Source organism: Anser anser (assembly GCF_964211835.1).
Source record: "Anser anser genome assembly, chromosome: Z".
Lineage (NCBI taxonomy): Eukaryota > Metazoa > Chordata > Aves > Anseriformes > Anatidae > Anser > Anser anser.
In genome coordinates, this window is record NC_139723.1 from 36,500,508 (window position 1) to 36,513,572 (window position 13,065).

At 42.7% G+C, this 13,065-nt stretch overlaps 1 protein-coding gene across 1 annotated transcript in view; it reads left to right on the forward strand.

Annotated features, from left to right (window-relative positions):
- Window positions 1–846: 846 nt before the first annotated feature.
- Window positions 847–13,065, forward strand: part of MEGF10 (multiple EGF like domains 10) — a 104,752-nt gene continuing 92,533 nt past the window's right edge. The window contains exons 1-2 of the mRNA XM_083815993.1: window positions 847–961; window positions 12,311–12,412. The gene's annotated coding sequence lies outside the window, so the exon portion shown is untranslated. The remainder of the gene's footprint in view (window positions 962–12,310; window positions 12,413–13,065) is intronic.

Consider the following 13,065-nt stretch of genomic DNA (forward strand, 5'->3'; position numbering starts at 1 on the left):
GCGGAGGCGACCCGTCCCGGCAGGTGTCACTGCTCCCCGCCGCACCCGGCAGAGGTCCTCGGGCTGAAACCCACCCGCTCTGCCGGGAAGCCGGCGATGCTGCCGTGGCACAGCTTCCCCGTGCGGGAACAGCAGAGCCCGGACCTCCAGCCGCGCTCAGTTTGCCCTGAGCAAAGGGTTTCCCCTTGCAACAGCCAATTTGGCAAGTTGCTTACTGTCCTGAGTATTTATGGTTGCTTTTTTGTATTTAAAGCGTATCAACCAACGCTGCAGAAGCTGTGTTAAGCGGAGTTTTAGGGGATAGGATTGCGTTTGTCAGTCCTTCTGGGGCTCTCTTCTGCAAAAAGACACAGGCAGTGCTTGCTCAGCTTCGCGAAACATTTTCCTTCCACGTCCGATTCACCTGAAACGTGTGGGAAACAACCCCAGACCTCTCCCCACTTAATTTCGCTTGAATATACGGCAGCGGAAAAGCCGTGATGTCCTTCCCCACCCAAGCGGTGCCGAGGCGGGGGACACGGGACGTCTGTCTGTCTGGGGAGGGCTTCGCCCCTCGAGCGCTAAAATCCACCCAGCTTTACCAAACAGCCTCCCCGGGTAATTTTCACGCCGCCCGAAAGGGACTGCACGGGGATTATTTGGGGAGGTGGTGCGGGTTTGGCAGCACCCCGAGCCGCGGGGGGCACCACCATCCCCTACAGCGGCTGAGTGACCGTCCGTCTGCCCGTCCGCCCGTCCGTCCGACGGGGCGATGGGGCCGGGGGCGGGGGGGGGCGCTGGGCCGGGCCGGCGTTGGGGCGGGCGGAGGGAGGGAGAGAAGGAGAGAAGGAGGGAGGGAGAGGAGGGAGGGAAGGAGGGGCAGCGCCTCGCCGGCCCCGCCGCACACACCGACCGCCCCTCGCCCGGCGCAGCGGCGGCGGGGACCCGGCGGCGGCAGCCAGCGCCCGGTCGGACGGGGCAGGTGGGCACAGGGGGGCTGCGGGACGGAGGGGTGCGGAGGGGGGCTGAGGGGTCCTGCGGTGACCATCGGTGTCCTCCTCGTCCTTGCGGAGCAGCTGGCAGCGGCTCCGTGCGCATCTCGCCCCGTGCCACCGAAATTTTTGGGGGTCCGGCTCGTGGCGGGGCTCCGGGTCTGGGGCTGTCGCTGCTGTCCCCCGAGCCCACTCTGCGGGGTAGGAGGCAGCGAGAAGCTCACCCCCGTCCGCCGGCTTCGGGCGCGCTGGTTTGAGCGGTTTTATATATTTTTTTAAAGGTCACCATCGTTGTCGTGGAAAGCTTTCGGCAGTCCTGAACAGAGACTGGAAGTAGGGCGTACAGGGAGGGAGAGGGATGTTTGTGTGCGTATGTAAATAAGCATGACCTGCACATGGAAATGCACATCTGCTTAATAGCTTGACTTCGTTCCAGCGGACGTCTTTCTGCAGAGGCTGCCTAGAAAAATTCGCACCTGTGTGGTATCCCGTACATATTCTGTTTTGGCTGCAGTCGCAGAAGTGTAAATATTTCCTATTTTTTGTTTCAGCCAAGAAGGAGGTTCAAACTGGAAATGTAGGTACAGATCAGTTAGGAAAAACGAAACACCCCAAAACAGCTGCTTTTCCTAGAATGAGCTGGGAATGCCGTTTTATTTGTAATCTTATGAATTACTTAAGTGTTGCTGCCAATCTCTGAGTGTTTTCATGTAGTCAAAGCAGATGTGCAATTCTAGTATCTCTAAATGAGCTCTGACATTTTCCTTGGGTACCCAACTTTTGATTAGAGAGAGAGTTTAAAACCTCAACTTGTAATACGCCATCACTACTGAAGGTGTCTGATGTTGTACTTTCTCAGGTTTGTAACTGAGATTTAGCAGCAGCAGATTAACATAATGACTAAATGTAGGAAAAATGTTTTTATCCACTGGCTTGGAAGCAAAAAAAAAGGTCTGGAGAGGGACATCTTTTTCCCAGCAGATAAGCTACAGACCCACGCGGAAAACTCTTAGATGCTTTGACTGACCAGCATGTCTGTCGTGAGACTGAAACTGAAAGCTGGCTTCAGGCTTCAGCTTCCCTGTCGACACCCCTAAATGACATTTGTGCCCAATAACACAATAACGAGAGAAAAGCATACATAATTAGCTATGTGTGTTCTTTTTGAAGTGAAGGAGGGGCATGCAACTCTGGAGACAGAATTTAGGGAAAAACAGGCTGGGTGGGCAAATTATCTCTATTGGTTGCTACTCTGTGGACCTGCAAATAAAATGGTGTTAGAAAGCCTGCTTTTGTCTTCCATCTCCATTTCCATAGGAGTTGGACTTGAGGACCCTTACGGGTTCCTTCCAACTCAGGATATTCTGTGATTCCCCGATCTCGAGTCAGAAATGCCAGCTGAGCAGGTGTGGTCTGGACTTTTTAATAAGCTGGACAAACAGTGTAATTTAGGTCCAAGTTCTTAGTTGTTCATACAACTCATGTGGCTGCACAGCTTGAGAACATCAGACTTAATCTAGTAAAATGTATTTCACTTTTCTTACAAAGTCAACTGCAATCACCATGTGCCGTTGTCATACGATCAAATTTAAATGCAGATCACTCCCACAAGAGGTAGATCAGTTGCATCATGCTCACATTGATTGTTAACAATGCTTTGGAGACAGCACGATTTTGCATTTGAGTTCTTTGGATGCTGAATTTGTTAGTGTTACAGATTTAAAGAAATCTCTGGTGGAAGCTGAGCAGCTCCCAGGATTGGCAGTGAATTTTCTGTTTCTTCCTCACTGGTTCAAATCCATATCTCGAAAAAAAAAAATAATCACAACTTCTGGCTGCTCAGTGACCTATGGGAAGTGAGTTGGTTGTGTCTATTTAATTTTCCTGGAAATCACCTATCATACTTGCACTGTTCTTTGGGGCAGGACTGTGTATGCCAGTTTCAACCCTCCATAGGCAGCATCAGTAGACAGAAGCTAATATATACATAGCTAATATATACATATAATAAATACATAGCTAATGCCTACACATATATAAACAAATACATAGCTAATATATAGCTAATATATATATATATAGCTAATATATAGCTAATATATAGCTAATACATAGCTAATGCCTACACATCAAACACGACTGTAAGCATGGACTTGTGTCCTCAGGTGGCGGGTGTCCAGGGAGGCCAGAAGGTGGAGGATGAAGGAGCCCAGGGGTGACAGTTCTGGCCTTGTGAGTGGTCCATTAGTGGCTTTCATAACCATGTTTTCCACAAAAGGATGTTCTACTAAATGGGGGTGTACACCCAGGGAAGCAAAGGCACTTTAACAAAAGCAGTTAGCTCAGCTGTGCAAAGAGCACAGGAACTACGCATTAACATACTTAAGTTTGATTAACATCTAACAGAGTTTGGAGTGGGCTTTTGACTGCAGCTGGTAAGTGTCCATTGAATTTATATTCAGATTACTTGGCAGGAGTTTTGCACCATGTCTGTACATACCTTTTTGTTGTCTAGGCATTTTCACTTCTTCTCATTAGGGAAAGTAAGTGGCTTTTGAGGAAGGAAAAAAAAAGATTCTCTTCACTTGTGCTACAATTTTAGTCAAAATTAGGGTAGGTTAATTCTTCTGTGGAGAATGCTGTAACATGGATGTGATCCAGTTTGTTCATTTTAAGGAATACAGAATATAGCAATAAAAAACTACAGTGAACCTTTCCTTAGGTGTGGGGTGGAACAGAGCAGTGGAATTACGGTCAAGGTTCTTACACCTATGTTCCTGTTAGGTGGTGCCTTGCTTGATGAATGATGCCAGTGGCACCAGATTTCGCTATACAGTAGTTATGTTACTGACTTACTGTCAGCAATAGAATTTGATTCTAATTTTTAATATTAAGAGATTGGTTTCCGAGTAATTGGTACTCATATTTCTCTTGAAAGATTTGAAACATGCACTAGAATCAATATATCATGAACTTAGACATCATTGCATTATTTTTTCATCTATGATTAGATTCTGTTTCTGGATATTCCAAATGTTTTTCTTATGAAAAGAGTAATGTCTGATCTAAAGCCATCTGTCAGAAAAGTAGGAGGAGTATTCTGGGCAAGGATTGGCTTTACTAGAATAGCTTTATTGATTGTGTCAGCATTCTTGTTAATTAACCCATTCAAACTGTCTGGATTTTAATTGATGTTTTGCTTGTGTAAGGATTTGTGGTTCATTCCTTTGGATGTACACATTAGGTTTATATTAAAATGTAGACAGCCAGCTCTTAGTGTTTTATCTGTGTTTTGTATCTGATTGTCAGAGAAATTAGACCACAGTCAGCAATGAGGTACTAATTCTGAGCCCTTTCAATATGCCAGACAATGAAAGAATATAGATTGGGAATCAAAACTCATAAATTTAACTTTGAAATTGACTTGCTGTGTGACCTCAGAAAAGATGTTGATTTTTTTTTTTCTGCAGCTGTAAAAGAACACTGCTTCTAACACTGCTACCAAATTATTTTAGTTGAAGAGATGCAAGTTAACATTTGCAAAGTTACTTGAATACAAAGACTTACTATAAAAGTATCTTATATTTAAAGTAGAAATACTAGCACTGCTAACAGCTGTAGGTTGTGTGGCTCTAGTAACAGGAGCTGTATAACAGCACAAAAACAAAAGCAAAAATGATCTTGCCTTTTGTAGTCTAAAATCTAAGACAAAAGACAATAGAAAAAAAATGAAGGACAATGAAATCATGAAAACAGCTGTCAAGCCACAGTCATAGTATTGTTTAGAAAAATCATGAAAATGTTTAAAGAGGTTAATATAAGTTTTTTCAGCTACTAACAGTTCCTCATAAGAGGGGGTCTTTAAACAGATGATGGCACAAACCTATTTCCCTGCAAAACTAGTATATTTCCAGTGAGGGCTGGTGCCATGGCCCTTCCAAAAAAGGGGTCAGCATATTGTTAGATACAAGAAATGATGGGTATGGGAAGAGGCCATGAAAAGCATGAGTTGTGAAAACAGGAAGCAATTGAGGAAGTGTTTCAGTGAAATAGCTGACATGTCACATAGAAATGGGGAAACATTCTTTGTATTAGTCTTCTGAAGGTATATGAAGACGTATTGATCAAATTTCCAATCCACCAAAAAGAAGCTTCAATGGTCAGATAGGTGTCAGACTGTACGAGAGTTTTGTGTGTGGATAGAAAGTTATAATTTGGACATTTGCAGGAAACATCCAGGAAATTTGAATTCAAAACATAGGAGTATTTAGAGAGAAAACTATGTCAAAGATGATTCACCAGATACTAGCCTAAATAGCTAAAAGGATGGTGTCCCACAGATACCGAGAAGGTTTTCAGAAGAGACGAGAGCACTCCAGCTTTAGTGGTAGAGAATTTCATGTGATGTCCTAAGGGGCAGTAAGTAAAATAGCTTGAGACTGTGTGCTGGCTCAGAGGAGTCATGAGCTTATGGAGATGCAGAAGGTGGAGTTGTCAGCCTGGTCTAGAGAAAACCAGCAGGGCTTTGTGGTGTCGGTGAAGGTGTCCAGACATGAGGATGGGGGATCCTGACCTTTCCTCGTGGTGTCTTTCAAGGGCAGTGCTGGTCCAGGAGGAAATGCTTGAAACAATGACAGGATGCTGAGAGCAGCGAGGGCTGGTCGAGGCACCTAAAGAAGAAACATGAACAAGAGAGCAATAATGTGTGCTTAGGGCGACTGACACATCTATGAGCAGTAGTAGGATAGAATATGAAACCTGGGTTTAGCAGCAGTTATGTTGCTTTAAGGGACTGCAAAGGAAAGAAGTATGAACTGGGCAGGAAGCAAATAAACAAGCTGGTAGTTTGTTGTTTCATGCACACTCCCACATCTTTTGGAAAGAAGCCATTGTTTTTTAAAGTTTTGCATACATTGCAAGCACTATACTGTAAGTTCTTGTTTTGTTGCACTTATCTCCTTCAGGGTTAGATCCCGTAAGCTCTCTTCAAAGTGAGTAGTACTATATCCCACAAGCAACAGTATGAGACAAATATATGCAGCACAAAATGCTTCAAAGAGACAGTGAAGACATGAGGATGTAGTTCTTAACATATTTCAATCTTAGCCTTGTGAGAAGATTTTGTATTAATGGAAACAAAGACGTGTTTAGGCTCAATGAGTTCAGCATGTGCACAGCATCTTTTGAAGTTTCTCTTACACTGAAATCTTGTTTATCTACTTTTCAGGACATTTGTTGTAACAAAGTCTGATCGGGTGCTCAGTAAATTTAAAGGATTTACGTAACAAGTAATAATATTTTCACCTGCTAAGTTACTCATTTATCTTGTAGAACTATTTTGATATAACTTTTATCTTGCAGGCATTTTTCTAAGGTACAGGAGAAAAATATTCAAGGTGGAGATAGCTTTGACTTAAAATTTTCCCTGTCTTGGCCTGTTATTTGGAACAAAATACTTGCTGATCAAAAGAGGTTAGGTAAAGTCATGATGAGATCTTCAGCCATAGTTTGCAGCATGTCTGGTGATGCTGTCCACTGGCTGAGCTCGGCAGTCACACCGCAGCTCTGCCACAGTGCTAGCCCAGGTTTTGGGAGCTCTCCCAGAGCTCCCCAGCTTCGGCTTAGACCGTGTGTGGGGGCTTCACATGAGGAACCAGCATGTGCTCGAGGAAGCCATATGCTGCAGTCTCATTGTGACATGCAGTTAAGACGTGGTCATAATTCATATCTAAAGATCAGGGCTGCAGGGTGCATCTGCCTTGCATTATAGACCCAGCCAGGAACAATGAGGTTGTTAGCTGGTGGAACAAAGGGGAGGAATTTGCAGCTGTGATGCTGTGCTTGTCTTCTCCTAAGCTGGATTTTAGGGGAATCCCACTAACATGGTGGTACCCTTATGACATCACATACTGCAAAGGTGAACTAGATTGAACTTTTTTCTATGTTTTCACTCAGTGTTGGCTTTATTCAGACCTTTTGTACCATAGCCATCTGTTTTCTTATTAACCACTTGAGTTTGATTTTGATTCATGCATAATGATTTAGCTGATGGTTATTTTACGTTATTTGCCCCTTTCTTTACGTAGAGAAGTTTTAGAATCAGTTGATTTGGATGACAGCTTTTGAATCCTTATGTTTAAAGTTTCAGAATTGCTAAACTGATTAACTGCAGGAGCGAAAGAGTCTTCATCACAGGGCTCTGCCAAAAAGAGCCCCCAAAGTGAATGTTTTGTGTGAAAGCATGCCTTGCAGTTTAAGCCTGGAGTGACAATAATTGTAACACAACACTGTTCATGTGACAGCCAGACAAAGAGGCCATTATGCATGGCTGGCTGGCATCAGATCCTCCGAAAACCAATAGTCAAACTAAGCTTGGTAGCCCTGAGAATGTGAATATGCTGGAAGCAGTTGCATGTTAAAAAGAAGGAAAAGACATGTATGTGTCTGTGTGTATGCGTGTGTATGTGCCAAGGTCTGGTTAAATTGTACTCCAAAATGACATAACTGGTTTGTGTATTGTTTTTGGAAGTTGCTGCCAGAAATCAGCAAAAAAAATAATGTAATGTAGAACTGAGAACAGACATGGTGGAAATCAGAAAGAGTGTGTCAAGAGACCATGCAGATCTTTCAGTTCCTTTTGCCCTGTGCTACAAGGTTGATTCCATACAGTGCACTTTTAAGCATGCATAATTGAGTTATAATTTCCTCTAGAGTGTTTACAAAACTTAGAACCGCACTGGTCTGTCAACACATACATGTTATGGTTACTAGAACTTATGCACAAATAATGGTCATGTGTGTTTGTGAGAAGCATTTGTTTGGTGACTTAAAATCCCTCTTGAAAGGGTTCAAGTTGATATATGAAGAAATGTCCTTGACAACTTGTGAACTGCAGCAATCTTGGCCCCAGAGGCAGCATACTTGCATCAGCCATTGTAAATGTACTTAAAAAATAGGATACAGCAGCTGGAGTGGAAAGCTCTTCAATTAGAAATGTATTTGTATAATACCAACTGTTCTGCCTTTGCAGCCCTGAGGGCTGGATTGTCTTCTCCAGCGCACAGGCGGTTGCACCCAATGTTGGCCAGAGCTGCTGGGGATCATGCCTGGCAGAGGTGCCTTGGCCTCATTCCCCACCTACTGCCATGCGTTACCTTTTTGTTTGAATTCTGACAGAGGACTCTATTCAACTTGCCCCTAAGCCCTCAGCTAAAGGGAAACATGATTTACAGGGGTCTTTGCCTATTTGTTGGTATATTGGTACTAGTATAAGAAAAAAGCACTATGAGGTCAGTACCTTAAATTTCCTGAAAGGCTCAAATATATGTTTTTCATTTGTGACTATTATAATTTTTGAATACAGAAATTCAGAATAAAAAATAATTCTGTATTCTGTGGTTGTGTTTTGTTTACACTGACGCATAATTCCTACTTTGTTTGCACTTTCCTAGTGAATATTTTACAATTTTACATTAGAAAAGCTTTTGAAGTGCTCAGAGAAACAGAAAGCTTCTTTTTTTTTTTTTTTTTTTAACTAGTAACAGAGTTGTATTAAATAATTCATCTTCCTATTTATTCAGTCCTTTGTCATAAGGCTTTTTAGTGGAGGGTTTTGTCTATACTTTTGGGAGAGGCTCTCACCAAAATTATCTATGCTTGTATTAAGAGTTTTGTGTCAGCAGAATTAAGCTGGAGAGGGTTAGGCTGTATTTTGTGTTTGAGGTACAAGTGATAAATCAAAAAGCATGGTATATTGATATCTGTATGCTAACGAATAAGTGCCTGGAGAGCTGATGTTTTTGTTTCTTGCACTTGCACCAACAAAGGTCCGAGCTCTGCCCTGCTTCATCCAGCCCTTTGCCACCCTCACTTCCCACACACCAAAAACATAACTGTCAGGTGTTCTTGTAGGCTGTATATGGACACAGCACAGATTATTTTTAATGACAAGTTGGTTGTGGTTGAGTGTCAAAACTGGAGACCTTAATGACTTTATCTGAATTTTATATTTCAATAAAAATCCCACCTAATTTTGACCTGACACTTGGACATTTTTTGGTGGTTGTTGCTTCTTTCTTTTACCTTTAGTACGCATGAAGGACACTGCAGAGTTTTGCTGGGAAAATACCAGGAGGTGTTAGTTTTGGGGATCACGACGGGTGTAGTTAGACTCCTGACCAGCTTCTTCTCCAATACTTATCTTACATATTTTAGTAAATTTTTGTGATAGAAAAAAAATTATAGTGAGGATACAATTACCTTAAAGGAGGCTATAGTGAGGTGGGGATTGATCTCTTCTCCCAAACACCAGGTGATAAGACAAGAGGAAATAGCTTCAAGTTGCACCAGGGGAGGTTTAGGTTGGATATTATTAAAATACTTCACTGAAAGGGTTGTGAAGTATTGGAACAGGCTGCCTAGGGAAGGAGTTGGGTCACCATCCCTGGAGGTCTTTAAAAAACATGTAGATGTAGTGCTTAAGGACATGGTTAAATAGTGAACTTGCCAGTGCCAGCTTAAAAGTTGGACCAGATGATCTTAGAGATCTTTTCCAACCTAAATGATTTTATGATTCTGTGATTCTATGATACAGGATACAGCCGAGCTGGCATCCAAGAGAGCTAATCTAAGAAATTCATCCCATTGATAAAGAAACCTTCTGGGATGAGTGGTTTGTGAGTGAGTCAGGTAAATAAAGTCTTCCCAGTGGTAAAGCTGGGCTAAATAGGCTGCTTTTTTTTTGGGGGGGGGCGGGGAGGGAAGGGAGGAGGGGGTTGTTGTTTTTCCCCAAACAGTACTCAAGAAAAGGATTTGGTACTTCGCCAAGGTACTTTACTTTTTAAACTGTGTTAGGAGGATGACAGCCTGCATAGGAGCTGGGCTTCCCTTTTCTCCTGCAAGTGTTATGGAAATGACGCTTGTGATCTCTGTATGTACTGCCACTAAAGGATGTTTGTAGGCCAAAGCACAGCCTTTTTACTGGAGTGGATTTTAATTATCCATATAATTACTTTTTTTTTTTTGTGCATAAGAATCTCTTCAATTATAATGTCATTTCTAATGTCTTAAAAGTGCACATCATATGAAACAGGAAATTGTCCTTTTCCTAAAAAACAGCAAAGCAAGAAGCCTCTTCAGATATGAAATCTGTTTTCTCATGTGGCCATTATTCTCAGTGAGAGGAAATTGTTTCGAAATACCAACATTTGGATTTGTACAAATGAACTCATGTCCCAAGTATGTTTTTCTGTTCAGATCACATCTGTCTGTACTGTGTTTGTTTCTGAGGCCACAAAAGCAGGACATTGGAGTATGTATTTTAAAAATTATGGGTAGGGTATAATGCTGAGATGGTGCTGTATGTTTCTTGTCTTTTTCATACAGTTTGGTGTCACTGTCTCTCATGACATAAGCTCCTGCAGTCCTGCCTGATGCTGTCAGATTCTCCCATTCTTTTGGCCTTTTCTAATGCATTGGAAGTATACAAATTACTTTGCTTGGTGACTATTATTATACTTTTATTACATATATATTTATCTTAATAAATACTAATATGTTTAATATATAAATAAACCAAAGTTTTAGTACATCAAAGCTTTCTCTTAGGCATATATCATAGAATCATCAAACAGCTTGGGCTGGAAGGGACCTTAAAGCTCACCTAATTCCAGTCCCCCTGACGTGTTCCCTGATGCCACCCACTAGACCAGGTTGCCCAGGGTCCCATCCAACCTCACCTTGAACATCCTCCAGGGATGGGGCATCTGCAGCTTCTTCTCTGGGCAACCTGTGCCAGTGCCTCACCACCCTCTCAGTGAAGAATTTCCTCCTAACATCTAATCTAAATCTCCCCTCTTTTAGTCTAAAACCTTTCCCCCTTGTCCTGTCATTGTCTGACTGAGAAAAAAGTTGCTCTCCATCTTTTTTATAAGCCCCCCTTTAAGTATTGAAAGGCCACAATGAGGTTTCTCCAGGGCCTTCTCTTCTCCAGACTGAACAGCCCCAGCTCTCTCAACCTGTCTTCATAGGAGAGGTGCTCCAGCCCTATGATATATGAGTGCTTTTACTTCATCGTGGTTTACAACAATAATACCAATATAGAAAAAATAAAGAAAAAATGAAAAAGGGAAAAATAAAGAAATGAAAAAGCAGACAAGTAAGAGGGCATTATCAGTTTCTTTAGAGATGACCAAGTAACACACACTATAATAATTATTATAATGTACTTGGTTATTATCATTGCCGTAGCAGATTCTGGTTAACCAAATGATTGTTTCATGTGCCAATTAAAAAATAGTTTATTCTCCTGACATAACAAAGTTCTTGACACCCATGACCAGACTGGTGCTGCTGCTGCTTTGTACCTGGGGTTGCCTTCCTGGCATAGCATAAAGGAAAGAAAAAATACTGAAAACTGCAGTTTCTCAGAGTCGTGTTTACAAGCAGGAGAACTGGAAGCCAAAACCCACCCCCTCTGGAGCTTCCTCAGCCTGTACAGACTTCACCACAGAGCTGGGCGCTGGTGGATGCGCGGGCGCTGTACCTATCAGTCACGCCCGGCCTGTGGGGCCTTGTTGTGAACTGTCAGCCCTCCCTGATTGCCTTCGCAATCAAAAAAAATCCGCGAAAAATCGATTCAGTTCCCTGTGCCCATGCCCCTCCTGCCGTGGGCGGCATGGGGGCTGTCTGGGCGCTGCTCCCTGGCGTTGAGGGCTCCCTGGCCCCTGCACCTCACGGCCCTGCCTGCCCCGCCATGGCGCTTTGGTGCTACCCAGGCCCGCGCCACATGCGGGTGGGTGACCCGAGCAAACCCTGTGGGAGGACAGAAGCCCTGTTGTGTGCTCGCAGAGCAGTTGCTCAGAAGCTGGTGTACAGCTGTGGCCAGGCTTGTTTAGAAGTGAAGAGTAACTTGATCCTTTCATCTTTTTTTTTTTTTCCCCCCAGGCTGATACTGTAAATAACAACTGTTTCTGAAGGGTATCTGCCAGTGAGATTGAAGTGTGTATTTTAAATTGAGGAATAGATGTCATGAATATTTATGCTGTCTGCAAATATATGTATTTTACATTCTACCTATTTTAATTTCTTCTAAAATAAAAGGCATAAGAGAACAGAGGCTGATGGCCTGATGTTCCCACTGGCGTCAAGTAAACCAGTCAAAGCTTAAGTGAAATCAGTGGTTAAGGGGTAGATGAGGTGAGGAACACGAATGCGGCATCCTCACACTTTGCCTGGGTAACATGCTGTCAGGTGTATGAGCATTCAGAGATCCCAGTGCTGCGTCCACAAGCAGAACAACTTGTCTCTTTTAACAGATTATTATTTTTTTTCTTTTATAGAAGAGCTGCATTGCCAACTCTGTGATGGACTCTGCTGAGGACGCATAACATCATTAGTGCCCTGTGTGCTTCAGAGTCGCTTTGGACGCAGAGCTAGGTGTTGTAAGTATTGCTGTGCAGGTATACAATGGGGCTTCACCACTCTAAGACAGAAGATGGCACTGAATAGAAGTGAATTTCTGGGCAAGCTACCTAAACCATGAACTCACAAAATAATCAATTTTTAATTATTGAGTAAGCATGTTGGGTGAGTAGCTGTTGAAAACCAAAACAAAAGTACAGCAAGGAATATAATTCCTCGCTGTAAATAGCCCTACTGCTGTCAGTAGATTTTTCCATCTCCATAACCCATTTCAGAGAGCCAGGAGACTTGGTCACATCTCTGAAATGGTATTGTTGTTCTGCAACTTGAATGCACTTTCAAGATGTGCTCAACCCTTTCTTGCTCAATGCTAGTTTATGCCAATTTGCATTATGTATGAATAATAACAGTCAGGAATTGTGAAGTGAACCTCCAAGGATGCAGTGATTTGGAAAAAAGTCCAAATTTGCAGTCCTTGTCTGCACCACTAAAATACAGATATATATATATTTTTTTTCAGTCTTTGAAAACTGTCAAGCTTTCTATGCACACCCCACCCTTTTACAAGTTGAATTCTGTTTTGACAGTGAATCAACTTCAGAAAATAGATTTTTGTTTGGTTTGGTTTAGTTTGCTAAAGTAGTATTGGGATGCAGGGAGGAAATGCTTTTCT